Here is a 12,591-nt window from a genome sequence, read left to right as displayed (position 1 = left end):
GCGGACGCTGTATCGGTCTGTCGTGGTGAAGAGTGAGCTGAGCCAAAAGGCGAAGCTCTCGATTTACCGGTCGATCTACGTTCCGACCCTCACCTATGGTCACGAGCTGTGGGTCGCGACAGAAAGAACAAGATCTCGGGTACAAGCGGCCGAAATGAGTTTCCTCCGCAGGGTGTCTGGGCTCTCCCTTAGAGATAGGGTGAGAAGTTCGAACATCCGGGAGGGACTCAGTGTCGAGCCGCTGTTCCTCCACGTAGAGAGGAGCCAGATGAGGTGGCTGGGGCATCTCCTTAGGATGCCTTGTGGACGCCTCCCTGGGGAGGTGTTCCGGGCATGTCCCACCGGCAGGAGGCCCAGAGGACGACCCAGGACACGCTGGAGAGACTACGTCTCCCAGCTGGCCTGGGAATGCCTCGGCATCCCTCCGGCAGAGCTGAAAGATGTGGCTGGGGAGCGGGAAGTCTGGGCTTCCCTGCTGAAGCTGCTGCCTCCGCGACCCGACCCCGGATAAGCAGAGGATTTTGGATGGATGGGTGGATGATTTAATTGGCTTTAGACAATTAAAAATCCCAGAGATACCTCAACATATCCTAAACAACAGGGTGAAACAACCTTCCCACAATATAACCAACTAAGAAAATGCAGCGATTCGATGAGGATGGGATTCGAACCCATGGGTGTAGAACACAATGGATTAGCAGTCCATCGCCTTAACCACTCGGCCACCTCATCAGCTCTTGTGGTTTTCCAAAGGACTGAAAAGTGTCTCTAAATTCAGAAGGCTTAGTAACCAAGATGAAGTTGGATATTTTTGTAAGTGTAGAAAGGTAGTATTGGGTTAAACTCTGTTTACTTGGACCAGGACTGTGTTTAGACTTTGGTTCCCTTTCAATTTAAAGACTGATTCTAATTTCTCAAAACCTTGCATGTTTCAAGAGAACCCTCCACATCCCCTGAGGGACGGGTTTGATTGAACACATGGACTGAAAAGTAGCTCCCAGTCCAGATGGTGGCTGAGCATAATGACGATGCGGAACTTTAAGTTTTTTGGAAGTCAAGAAATGCAACATTTCTGTCATATTCGGTTTGGTAGAGCAGGACTGCACTTAGACGTTGATTCTTTTAATATTTAGATACTGATTTAATTGAGCTGTTACCTTATCATGGTGGAAGGGTTTGCGTGTCCCAATGATCCTAGGAGCTAAGTTGTCGGGGGCTTTTTTGCCCCTGGTATTGTCACCCTTGGCACACAGGTCCTAGGTGAGGGTCCAGACAAAGCATGGCTCACAAGAACCCCAATGATGACCACAATACATGGACCACGATTTCCCTTGCCCGGACGCGGGTCACCGGGGCCCCCTTCTGGAGCCAGGCCTGGAGGTGGGGCTCATTGGCGAGCGCCTGGTGGCCGGGCCTGCACCCACGGGGCTCAGCCCGAAGAGGCAACGTGGGTTCCCCCTCACATGGGCTCACCACCTGGGGGAGGGGCCAAAGGGGTTCGGTGCAATGCAAGTCGGGCAGCGGAAAGAGGCAGGGACCTTGGCGCTCTGATCCCCGGCTACAGAAACTAGCTCTTGGGACATGGAATGTCACCTCTCTGGCTGGGAAGGAGCCTGAGCTGGTGTGCGAGGCAGGGAAATTCTGACTAGATATAGTCGGGCACACCTCCACACACAGCTTAGGCTCTGGTACCAGTCCTCTTGAGAGGGGTTGGACACTCTTCCACTCTGGAGTTGCCCAAGGTGAGAGACGCCGAGCAGGTGTGGGCATACTTATTGCCCCCCGGCTTGGCGCCTGTACACTGGGGTTCACCTCGGTAGACGAGAGGGTAGCCTCCTTCCGCCTCAAGGTGGGGGGACGGGTGCTGACTGTTGTTTGTGCTTATGCACCAAACAGTAGTTCAGAGTACCCACCCTTTTTGGAGTCTTTGGAGGGTGTGCTGGAGAGCGTTCCCCCTGGAGACTCCCTCGTCCTGCTGGGGGACTTCAATGCTCACGTGGGTAACGACAATGAGACCTGGAAGGGCGTGATTGGGAGGAATGGCCCCCCCAATCTGAACCCGAGTGGTGTTCTGTTACTAGACTTCTGTGCTCGTCATGGATTGTCGATAACGAACACCATGTTCAAGCATTAGGGTGTCCATATGTGCACTTGGCACCAGGACACCCTAGGCCGCAGTTCGATGATCGACTTTGTAGTCGTGTCATCGGATTTGCGGCCGCATGTTTTGGACACTCGGGTGAAGAGAGGGGCGGAGCTGTCAACTAATCACCACCTGGTGGTGAGTTGGCGCCGATGGTGGGGGAAGATGCCGGTCCGACCCGGCAGACCCAAGCGTATTGTGAGGGTCTGCTGGGAACGCTTGGCAGAATCCCCTGTCAGAAAGAGTTTCAACTCCCACCTCCGGCAGAACTTCGCCCACGTACCGGGGGAGGCAGCGGACATTCAGTCTGAGAGGACCATGTTTCGTGCCTCCATTGTTGAGGCAGACGATTGAAGCTGTGGACGCAAGGTTGTCGGTGCCTGTCGTGGCGGCAACCCCCGAACCCGCTGGTGGACACCGGCGGTAAGGGATGCTGTCAGGCTGAAGAAAGAGTCCTATCGGGCCTTTCTGGCCTGTGGTACTCCGGAGGCAGCTGACAGGTACCGACTGGCCAAGCAGAATACGGCTTCGGTGGTTGCCGAAGCAAGAACTCGGGCGTGGGAGGAGTTCGGTGAGGCCATGGAAAACGACTTCCAGACGGCTTCGAAGAAATTCTGGTCCACCATCCGTCGCCTCAGGCGAGGGAAGCAGTGCACCATCAACACTATTTATAGTGGAGATGGGGTGCTGCTGACCTCGACTCGGGACGTTGTGAGTCGGTGGGGAGAATACTTCGAAGACCTCCTCAATTCTACCGACACGCCTTCCATTGAGGAAGCAGAGCCTGAGGACTCCGTGGTGGACTCATCTATCTCAGGGGCTGAAGTAACCGAGGTGGTTAACAAGCTCCTCGGTGGCAAGGCCCCGGGGGTGGATGAGATCCGCCCGGAGTTCCTTAGGGCTCTGGATGTTGTGGGGCTGTCATGGTTGCCACGCCTCTACAACATTGCGTGGACATCGGGGACAGTGCCTCTGGATTGGCAGACCGGGGGGGTTGTCCCCCTTTTTAAGAAGGGGGACCGGAGGGTGTGTTCCAATTATAGAGGAATCACACTCCTCAGCCTCCCTGGTAAGGTCTACTCAGGGGTACAGGAGAGGAGGGTCCGTCGGGAGGTTGAATCTCAGATCCAAGAGGAGCAATGTGGTTTTCGTCCTGGCCGTGGAACAGTGGACAAGCTCTACACTCTCTACAGCGTCCTTGAGGGTGCATGGGAGTTCGTCCAACCAGTCTACATGTGTTTTGTGGACTTGGAGAAGGCGTTCGACCGTGTCCCACGGGGAGTTCTGTGGAGCGTGCTCCGGGAGTACGGGGTACCGAGCCCCTTGATACGGGCAGTTGGGTCCCTGTACCACCGATGTCAGAGTTTGGTCCGCATTGCTGGCAATAAGTCGGATTCATTTCCAGTGAGGGTTGGACTCCGCCAATGCTGCCCTTTGTCGCCGATTCTGTTCATAACTTTTATGGACAGAATTTCTAGGCGCATTCGAGGTGCTGATGGGATCCGGTTTGGTGACCACAGTATTTCATCTCTGCTTTTCGCAGATGATGTGGTACTGTTGGCTTCCTCAGGCCGTGATCTCCAACTCTCACTGGAGCGGTTCGCAGCCGAGTGTGAAGCGGTTGGGATGAAGATGAGCACCTCTGAATCTGAGACCATGGTTCTCAGTCGGAAAAGGGTGGAGTGCCCTCTCCAGCTCGGGGAGGAGATCCTGCCCCAAGTGGAGGAGTTTAAGAATCTTGGGGTCTTGTTTACGAGTGAGGGGAGGACGGAGCGAGAGATCGACAGGCGGATCGGTGCAGCCTCCGCTGTGATGCGGACGCTGTATCGGTCTGTCGTGGTGAAGAGTGAGCTGAGCCAAAAGGCGAAGCTCTCGATTTACCGGTCGATCTACGTTCCGACCCTCACCTATGGTCACGAGCTGTGGGTCGCGACAGAAAGAACAAGATCTCGGGTACAAGCGGCCGAAATGAGTTTCCTCCGCAGGGTGTCTGGGCTCTCCCTTAGAGATAGGGTGAGAAGTTCGAACATCCGGGAGGGACTCAGTGTCGAGCCGCTGTTCCTCCACGTAGAGAGGAGCCAGATGAGGTGGCTGGGGCATCTCTTTAGGATGCCTCGTGGACGCCTCCCTGGGGAGGTGTTCCGGGCATGTCCCACCGGCAGGAGGCCCAGAGGACGACCCAGGACACGCTGGAGAGACTACGTCTCCCAGCTGGCCTGGGAATGCCTCGGCATCCCTCCGGCAGAGCTGAAAGATGTGGCTGGGGAGCGGGAAGTCTGGGCTTCCCTGCTGAAGCTGCTGCCTCCGCGACCCGACCCCGGATAAGCGGAGGATTTTGGATGGATGGGTGGATGATTTAATTGGCTTTAGACAATTAAAAATCCCAGAGATACCTCAACATATCCTAAACAACAGGGTGAAACAACCTTCCCACAATATAACCAACTAAGAAAATGCAGCGATTCGATGAGGATGGGATTCGAACCCATGGGTGTAGAACACAATGGATTAGCAGTCCATCGCCTTAACCACTCGGCCACCTCATCAGCTCTTGTGGTTTTCCAAAGGACTGAAAAGTGTCTCTAAATTCAGAAGGCTTAGTAACCAAGATGAAGTTGGATATTTTTGTCAGTGTAGAAAGGTAGTATTGGGTTAAACTCTGTTTACTTGGACCAGGACTGTGTTTAGACTTTGGTTCCCTTTCAATTTAAAGACTGATTCTAATTTCTCAAAACCTTGCATGTTTCAAGAGAACCCTCCACATCCCCTGAAGGACGGGTTTGATTGAACACATGGACTGAAAAGTAGCTCCCAGTCCAGATGGTGGCTGGGCATAATGACGATGCGGAACTTTAAGTTTTTTGGAAGTCAAGAAATGCAACATTTCTGTCATATTCGGTTTGGTAGAGCAGGACTGCACTTAGACGTTGATTCTTTTAATATTTAGATACTGATTTAATTGAGCTGTCACCTTATCATGGTGGAAGGGTTTGCGTGTCCCAATGATCCTAGGAGCTAAGTTGTCGGGGGCTTTTTTGCCCCTGGTATTGTCACCCTTGGCACACAGGTCCTAGGTGAGGGTCCAGACAAAGCATGGCTCACAAGAACCCCAATGATGACCACAATACATGGACCACGATTTCCCTTGCCCGGACGCGGGTCACCGGGGCCCCCCTCTGGAGCCAGGCCTGGAGGTGGGGCTCATTGGCGAGCGCCTGGTGGCCGGGCCTGCACCCACGGGGCTCAGCCCGAAGAGGCAACGTGGGTTCCCCCTCACATGGGCTCACCACCTGGGGGAGGGGCCAAAGGGGTTCGGTGCAATGCAAGTCGGGCAGCGGAAAGAGGCAGGGACCTTGGCGCTCTGATCCCCGGCTACAGAAACTAGCTCTTGGGACATGGAATGTCACCACTCTGGCTGGGAAGGAGCCTGAGCTGGTGTGCGAGGCAGGGAAATTCTGACTAGATATAGTCGGGCACACCTCCACACACAGCTTAGGCTCTGGTACCAGTCCTCTTGAGAGGGGTTGGACACTCTTCCACTCTGGAGTTGCCCAAGGTGAGAGACGCCGAGCAGGTGTGGGCATACTTATTGCCTCCCGGCTTGGCGCCTGTACACTGGGGTTCACCTCGGTAGACGAGAGGGTAGCCTCCTTCCGCCTCAAGGTGGGGGGACGGGTGCTGACTGTTGTTTGTGCTTATGCACCAAACAGTAGTTCAGAGTACCCACCCTTTTTGGAGTCTTTGGAGGGTGTGCTGGAGAGCGTTCCCCCTGGAGACTCCCTCGTCCTGCTGGGGGACTTCAATGCTCACGTGGGTAACGACAATGAGACCTGGAAGGGCGTGATTGGGAGGAATGGCCCCCCCAATCTGAACCCGAGTGGTGTTCTGTTACTAGACTTCTGTGCTCGTCATGGATTGTCGATAACGAACACCATGTTCAAGCATTAGGGTGTCCATATGTGCACTTGGCACCAGGACACCCTAGGCGGCAGTTCGATGATCGACTTTGTAGTCGTGTCATCGGATTTGCGGCCGCATGTTTTGGACACTCGGGTGAAGAGAGGGGCGGAGCTGTCAACTGATCACCACCTGGTGGTGAGTTGGCTCCGATGGTGGGGGAAGATGCCGGTCCGACCCGGCAGACCCAAGCGTATTGTGAGGGTCTGCTGGGAACGCTTGGCAGAATCCCCTGTCAGAAAGGGTTTCAACTCCCACCTCCGGCAGAACTTCGCCCACGAACCGGGGGAGGCAGCGGACATTCAGTCTGAGAGGACCATGTTTCGTGCCTCCATTGTTGAGGCAGCCGATTGAAGCTGTGGACGCAAGGTTGTCGGTGCCTGTCGTGGCGGCAACCCCCGAACCCGCTGGTGGACACCGGCGGTAAGGGATGCTGTCAGGCTGAAGAAAGAGTCCTATCGGGCCTTTCTGGCCTGTGGTACTCCGGAGGCAGCTGACAGGTACCGACTGGCCAAGCAGAATACGGCTTCGGTGGTTGCCGAAGCAAAAACTCGGGCGTGGGAGGAGTTCGGTGAGGCCATGGAAAACGACTTCCAGACGGCTTCGAAGAAATTCTGGTCCACCATCCGTCGCCTCAGGCGAGGGAAGCAGTGCACCATCAACACTATTTATAGTGGAGATGGGGTGCTGCTGACCTCGACTCGGGACGTTGTGAGTCGGTCGGGAGAATACTTCGAAGACCTCCTCAATTCTACCGACACGCCTTCCATTGAGGAAGCAGAGCCTGAGGACTCCGTGGTGGACTCATCTATCTCAGGGGCTGAAGTAACCGAGGTGGTTAACAAGCTCCTCGGTGGCAAGGTCCCGGGGGTGGATGAGATCCGCCCGGAGTTCCTTAGGGCTCTGGATGTTGTGGGGCTGTCATGGTTGCCACGCCTCTACAACATTGCGTAGACATCGGGGACAGTGCCTCTGGATTGGCAGACCGGGGGGGTGGTCCCCCTTTTTAAGAAGGGGGACCGGAGGGTGTGTTCCAATTATAGAGGAATCACACTCCTCAGCCTCCCTGGTAAGGTCTACTCAGGGGTACAGGAGAGGAGGGTCCGTCGGGAGGTTGAATCTCAGATCCAAGAGGAGCAGTGTGGTTTTCGTCCTGGCCGTGGAACAGTGGACCAGCTCTACACTCTCTACAGCGTCCTTGAGGGTGCATGGGAGTTCGTCCAACCAGTCTACATGTGTTTTGTGGACTTGGAGAAGGCGTTCGACCGTGTCCCACGGGGAGTTCTGTGGAGCGTGCTCCGGGAGTACGGGGTACTGAGCCCCTTGATACGGGCAGTTGGGTCCCTGTACCACCGATGTCAGAGTTTGGTCCGCATTGCTGGCAATAAGTCGGATTCATTTCCAGTGAGGGTTGGACTCCGCCAATGCTGCCCTTTGTCGCCGATTCTGTTCATAACTTTTATGGACAGAATTTCTAGGCGCAGTTGAGGTGCTGATGGGATCCGGTTTGGTGACCACAGTATTTCATCTCTGCTTTTCGCAGATGATGTGGTACTGTTGGCTTCCTCAGGCCGTGATCTCCAACTCTCACTGGAGCGGTTCGCAGCCGAGTGTGAAGCGGGTGGGATGAAGATGAGCACCTCTGAATCTGAGACCATGGTTCTCAGTCGGAAAAGGGTGGAGTGCCCTCTCCAGCTCGGGGAGGAGATCCTGCCCCAAGTGGAGGAGTTTAAGTATCTTGGGGTCTTGTTTACGAGTGAGGGGAGGACGGAGCGAGAGATCGACAGGCGGATCGGTGCAGCCTCCGCTGTGATGCGGACGCTGTATCGGTCTGTCGTGGTGAAGAGTGAGCTGAGCCAAAAGGCGAAGCTCTCGATTTACCGGTCGATCTACGTTCCGACCCTCACCTATGGTCACGAGCTGTGGGTCGCGACAGAAAGAACAAGATCTCGGGTACAAGCGGCCGAAATGAGTTTCCTCCGCAGGGTGTCTCGGCTCTCCCTTAGAGATAGGATGAGAAGTTCGAACATCCGGGAGGGACTCAGTGTCGAGCCGCAGTTCCTCCACGTAGAGAGGAGCCAGATGAGGTGGCTGGGGCATCTCTTTAGGATGCCTCGTGGACGCCTCCCTGGGGAGGTGTTCCGGGCATGTCCCACAGGCAGGAGGCCCAGAGGACGACCCAGGGCACGCTGGAGAGACTACGTCTCCCAGCTGACCTGGGAATGCCTCGGCATCCCTCCGGCAGAGCTGAAAGATGTGGCTGGGGAGCGGGAAGTCTGGGCTTCCCTGCTGAAGCTGCTGCCTCCGCGACCCGACCCCGGATAAGCGGAGGATATTGGATGGATGGGTGGATGATTTTATTTTGGCTTTAGACAATTAAAAATCCCAGAGATACCTCAACATATCCTAAACAACAGGGTGAAAACACCTTCCCACAATATAACCAACTAAGAAAATGCAGCGATTCGATGCGGATGGGATTCGAACCCATGGGTGTAGAACACAATGGATTAGCAGTCCATCGCCTTAACCACTCGGCCACCTCATCAGTTCTTGTGGTTTTCCATAGGACTGAAAAGTGTCTCTAAATTCAGAAGGCTTAGTAACCAAGATGAAGTTGGATATTTTTGTAAGTGTAGAAAGGTAGTATTGGGTTAAACTCTGTTTACTTGGACCAGGACTGTGTTTAGACTTTGGTTCCCTTTCAATTTAAAGACTGATTCTAATTTCTCAAAACCTTGCATGTTTCAAGAGAACCCTCCACATCCCCTGAGGGACGGGTTTGATTGAACACATGGACTGAAAAGTAGCTCCCAGTCCAGATGGTGGCTGAGCATAATGACGATGCGGAAGTTTAAGTTTTTTGGAAGTCAAGAAATGCAACATTTCTGTCATATTCGGTTTGGTAGAGCAGGACTGCACTTAGACGTTGATTCTTTTAATATTTAGATACTGATTTAATTGAGCTGTCACCTTATCTTGGTGGAGGGGTTTGCGTGTCCCAATGATCCTAGGAGCTAAGTTGTCGGGGGCTTTTTTGCCCCTGGTAGGGTCACCCTTGGCACACAGGTCCTAGGTGAGGGTCCAGAGAAAGCATGGCTCACAAGAACCCCAATGATGACCACAATACATGGACCACGATTTCCCTTGCCCGGACGCGGGTCACCGGGGCCCCCCTCTGGAGCCAGGCCTGGAGGTGGGGCTCATTGGCGAGCGCCTGGTGGCCGGGCCTGCACCCACGGGGCTCAGCCCGAAGAGGCAACGTGGGTTCCCCCTCACATGGGCTCACCACCTGTGGGAGGGGCCAAAGGGGTTCGGTGCAATGCAAGTCGGGCAGCGGCAAGAGGCAGGGACCTTGGCGCTCTGATCCCCGGCTACATAAACTAGCTCTTGGGACATGGAATGTCACCTCTCTGGCTGGGAAGGAGCCTGAGCTGGTGTGCGAGGCAGGGAAATTCTGACTAGATATAGTCGGGCTCACCTCCACACACAGCTTAGGCTCTGGTACCAGTCCTCTTGAGAGGGGTTGGACACTCTTCCACTCTGGAGTTGCCCAAGGTGAGAGACGCCGAGCAGGTGTGGGCATACTTATTGCCCCCCGGCTTGGCGCCTGTACACTGGGGTTCACCTCGGTAGACGAGAGGGTAGCCTCCTTCCGCCTCAAGGTGGGGGGACGGGTGCTGACTGTTGTTTGTGCTTATGCACCAAACAGTAGTTCAGAGTACCCACCCTTTTTGGAGTCTTTGGAGGGTGTGCTGGAGAGCGTTCCCCCTGGAGACTCCCTCGTCCTGCTGGGGGACTTCAATGCTCACGTGGGTAACGACAATGAGACCTGGAAGGGCGTGATTGGGCGGAATGGCCCCCCCAATCTGAACCCGAGTGGTGTTCTGTTACTAGACTTCTGTGCTCGTCATGGATTGTCGATAACGAACACCATGTTCAAGCATTAGGGTGTCCATATTTGCACTTGGCACCAGGACACCCTAGGCCGCAGTTCGATGATCGACTTTGTAGTCGTGTCATCGAATTTGCGGCCGCATGTTTTGGACACTCGGGTGAAGAGAGGGGCGGAGCTGTCAACTAATCACCACCTGGTGGTGAGTTGGCTCCGATGGTGGGGGAAGATGCCGGTCCGACCCGGCAGACCCAAGCGTATTGTGAGGGTCTGCTGGGAACGCTTGGCAGAATCCCCTGTCAGAAAGAGTTTCAACTCCCACCTCCGGCAGAACTTCGCCCACGTACCGGGGGAGGCAGCGGACATTCAGTCTGAGAGGACCATGTTTCGTGCCTCCATTGTTGAGGCAGCCGATCAAAGCTGTGGACGCAAGGTTGTCGGTGCCTGTCGTGGCGGCAACCCCCGAACCCGCTGGTGTACACCGGCGGTAAGGGATGCTGTCAGGCTGAAGAAAGAGTCCTATCGGGCCTTTCTGGCCTGTGGTACTCCGGAGGCAGCTGACAGGTACCGACTGGCCAAGCAGAATACGGCTTCGGTGGTTGCCGAAGCAAAAACTCGGGCGTGGGAGGAGTTCGGTGAGGCCATGGAAAACGACTTCCAGACGGCTTCGAAGAAATTCTGGTCCACCATCCGTTGTCTCAGGAGAGGGAAGCAGTGCATCATCAACACTATTTATAGTGGAGATGGGGTGCTGCTGACCTCGACTCGGGACGTTGTGAGTCGGTGGGGAGAATACTTCGAAGATCCTCAATTCTACCGACACGCCTTCCATTGAGGAAGCAGAGCCTGAGGACTCCGTGGTGGACTCATCTATCTCAGGGGCTGAAGTAACCGAGGTGGTTAACAAGCTCCTCGGTGGAAAGGCCCCGGGGGTGGATGAGATCCGCCCGGAGTTCCTTAGGGCTCTGGATGTTGTGGGGCTGTCATGGTTGCCACGCCTCTACAACATTGCGTGGACATCGGGGACAGTGCCTCTGGATTGGCAGACCGGGGGGGTGGTCCCCCTTTTTAAGAAGGGGGACCGGAGGGTGTGTTCCAATTATAGAGGAATCACACTCCTCAGCCTCCCTGGTAAGGTCTACTCAGGGGTACAGGAGAGGAGGGTCCGTCGGGTGGTTGAATCTCAGATCCAAGAGGAGCAGTGTGGTTTTCGTCCTGGCCGTGGAACAGTGGACCAGCTCTACACTCTCTACAGCGTTCTTGAGGGTGCATGGGAGTTCGTCCAACCAGTCTACATGTGTTTTGTGGACTTGGAGAAGGCGTTCGACCGTGTCCCACGGGGAGTTCTGTGGAGCGTGCTCCGGGAGTACGGGGTACCGAGCCCCTTGATACGGGCAGTTGGGTCCCTGTACCACCGATGTCAGAGTTTGGTCCGCATTGCTGGCAATAAGTCGGATTCATTTCCAGTGAGGGTTGGACTCCGCCAATGCTGCCCTTTGTCGCCGATTCTGTTCATAACTTTTATGGACAGAATTTCTAGGCGCAGTCGAGGTGATGAGGGGATCCGGTTTGGTGACCACAGTATTTCATCTCTGCTTTTCGCAGATGATGTGGTACTGTTGGCTTCCTCAGGCCTTGATCTCCAACTCTCACTGGAGCGGTTCGCAGCCAAGTGTGAAGCGGTTGGGATGAAGATGAGCACCTCTGAATCTGAGACCATGGTTCTCAGTCGGAAAAGGGTGGAGTGCCCTCTCCAGGTCGGGGAGGAGATCCTGCCCCAAGTGGAGGAGTTTAAGTATCTTGGGGTCTTGTTTACGAGTGAGGGGAGGACGGAGCGAGAGATCGACAGGCGGTTCGGTGCAGCCTCCGCTGTGATGCGGACGCTGTATCGGTCTGTCGTGGTGAAGAGTGAGCTGAGCCAAAAGGCGAAGCTATCGAATTAACGGTCGATCTACGTTCCGACCCTCACCTATGGTCACGAGCTGTGGGTCGCGACCGAAAGAACAAGATCTCGGGTACAAGCGGCCGAAATGAGTTTCCTCCGCAGGGTGTCTGGGCTCTCCCTTAGAGATAGGGTGAGAAGTTCGAACATCCGGGAGGGACTCAGTGTCGAGCAGCTGTTCCTCCACGTAGAGAGGAGCCAGATGAGGTGGCTGGGGCATCTCTTTAGGATGCCTCGTGGACGCCTCCCTGGGGAGGTGTTCCGGGCATGTCCCACCGGCAGGAGGCCCAGAGGACGACCCAGGACACGCTGGAGAGACTATGTCTCCCAGCTGGCATGGGAACGCCTCGGCATCCCTCCGGCAGAGCTGAAAGATGTGGCTGGGGAGTGGGAAGTCTGGGCTTCCCTGCTGAAGCTGCTGCCTCCGCGACCCGACCCCGGATAAGCGGAGGATATTGGATGATTTAATTGGCTTTAGACAATTAAAAATCCCAGAGATACCTCAACATATCCTAAACAACAGGGTGAAACAACCTTCCCACAATATAACCAACTAAGAAAATGCAGCGATTCGATGAGGATGGGATTCGAACCCATGGGTGTAGATCACAATGGATTAGCAGTCCATCGCCTTAACCACTCGGCCACCTCATC

At 55.1% G+C, this 12,591-nt stretch overlaps 4 non-coding genes across 4 annotated transcripts; all 4 read right to left on the bottom strand.

Annotated features, from left to right (window-relative positions):
• Nucleotides 1-650: 650 nt before the first annotated feature.
• On the bottom strand, nucleotides 651-732 carry trnas-gcu (transfer RNA serine (anticodon GCU)). Its single transcript has one exon. It is a non-coding gene; the product is annotated as a tRNA-Ser (tRNA).
• Nucleotides 733-4,607: 3,875 nt separating this feature from the next.
• trnas-gcu (transfer RNA serine (anticodon GCU)) lies at nucleotides 4,608-4,689 on the bottom strand. Its single transcript has one exon. It is a non-coding gene; the product is annotated as a tRNA-Ser (tRNA).
• Nucleotides 4,690-8,566: 3,877 nt separating this feature from the next.
• On the bottom strand, nucleotides 8,567-8,648 carry trnas-gcu (transfer RNA serine (anticodon GCU)). The gene has a single exon. It is a non-coding gene; the product is annotated as a tRNA-Ser (tRNA).
• Nucleotides 8,649-12,509: 3,861 nt separating this feature from the next.
• trnas-gcu (transfer RNA serine (anticodon GCU)) lies at nucleotides 12,510-12,591 on the bottom strand. Its single transcript has one exon. It is a non-coding gene; the product is annotated as a tRNA-Ser (tRNA).

The sequence above is a fragment of the Idiotropiscis lumnitzeri genome, chromosome 9 (genome assembly GCF_059441095.1).
Source record: "Idiotropiscis lumnitzeri isolate Australia: NSW breed Sydney's pygmy pipehorse chromosome 9, RoL_Ilum_1.0, whole genome shotgun sequence".
Taxonomy (NCBI): domain Eukaryota; kingdom Metazoa; phylum Chordata; class Actinopteri; order Syngnathiformes; family Syngnathidae; genus Idiotropiscis; species Idiotropiscis lumnitzeri.
Note: the sequence above shows the minus strand (reverse complement) of the source record. Positions and strands in the feature narration are given on the sequence as shown.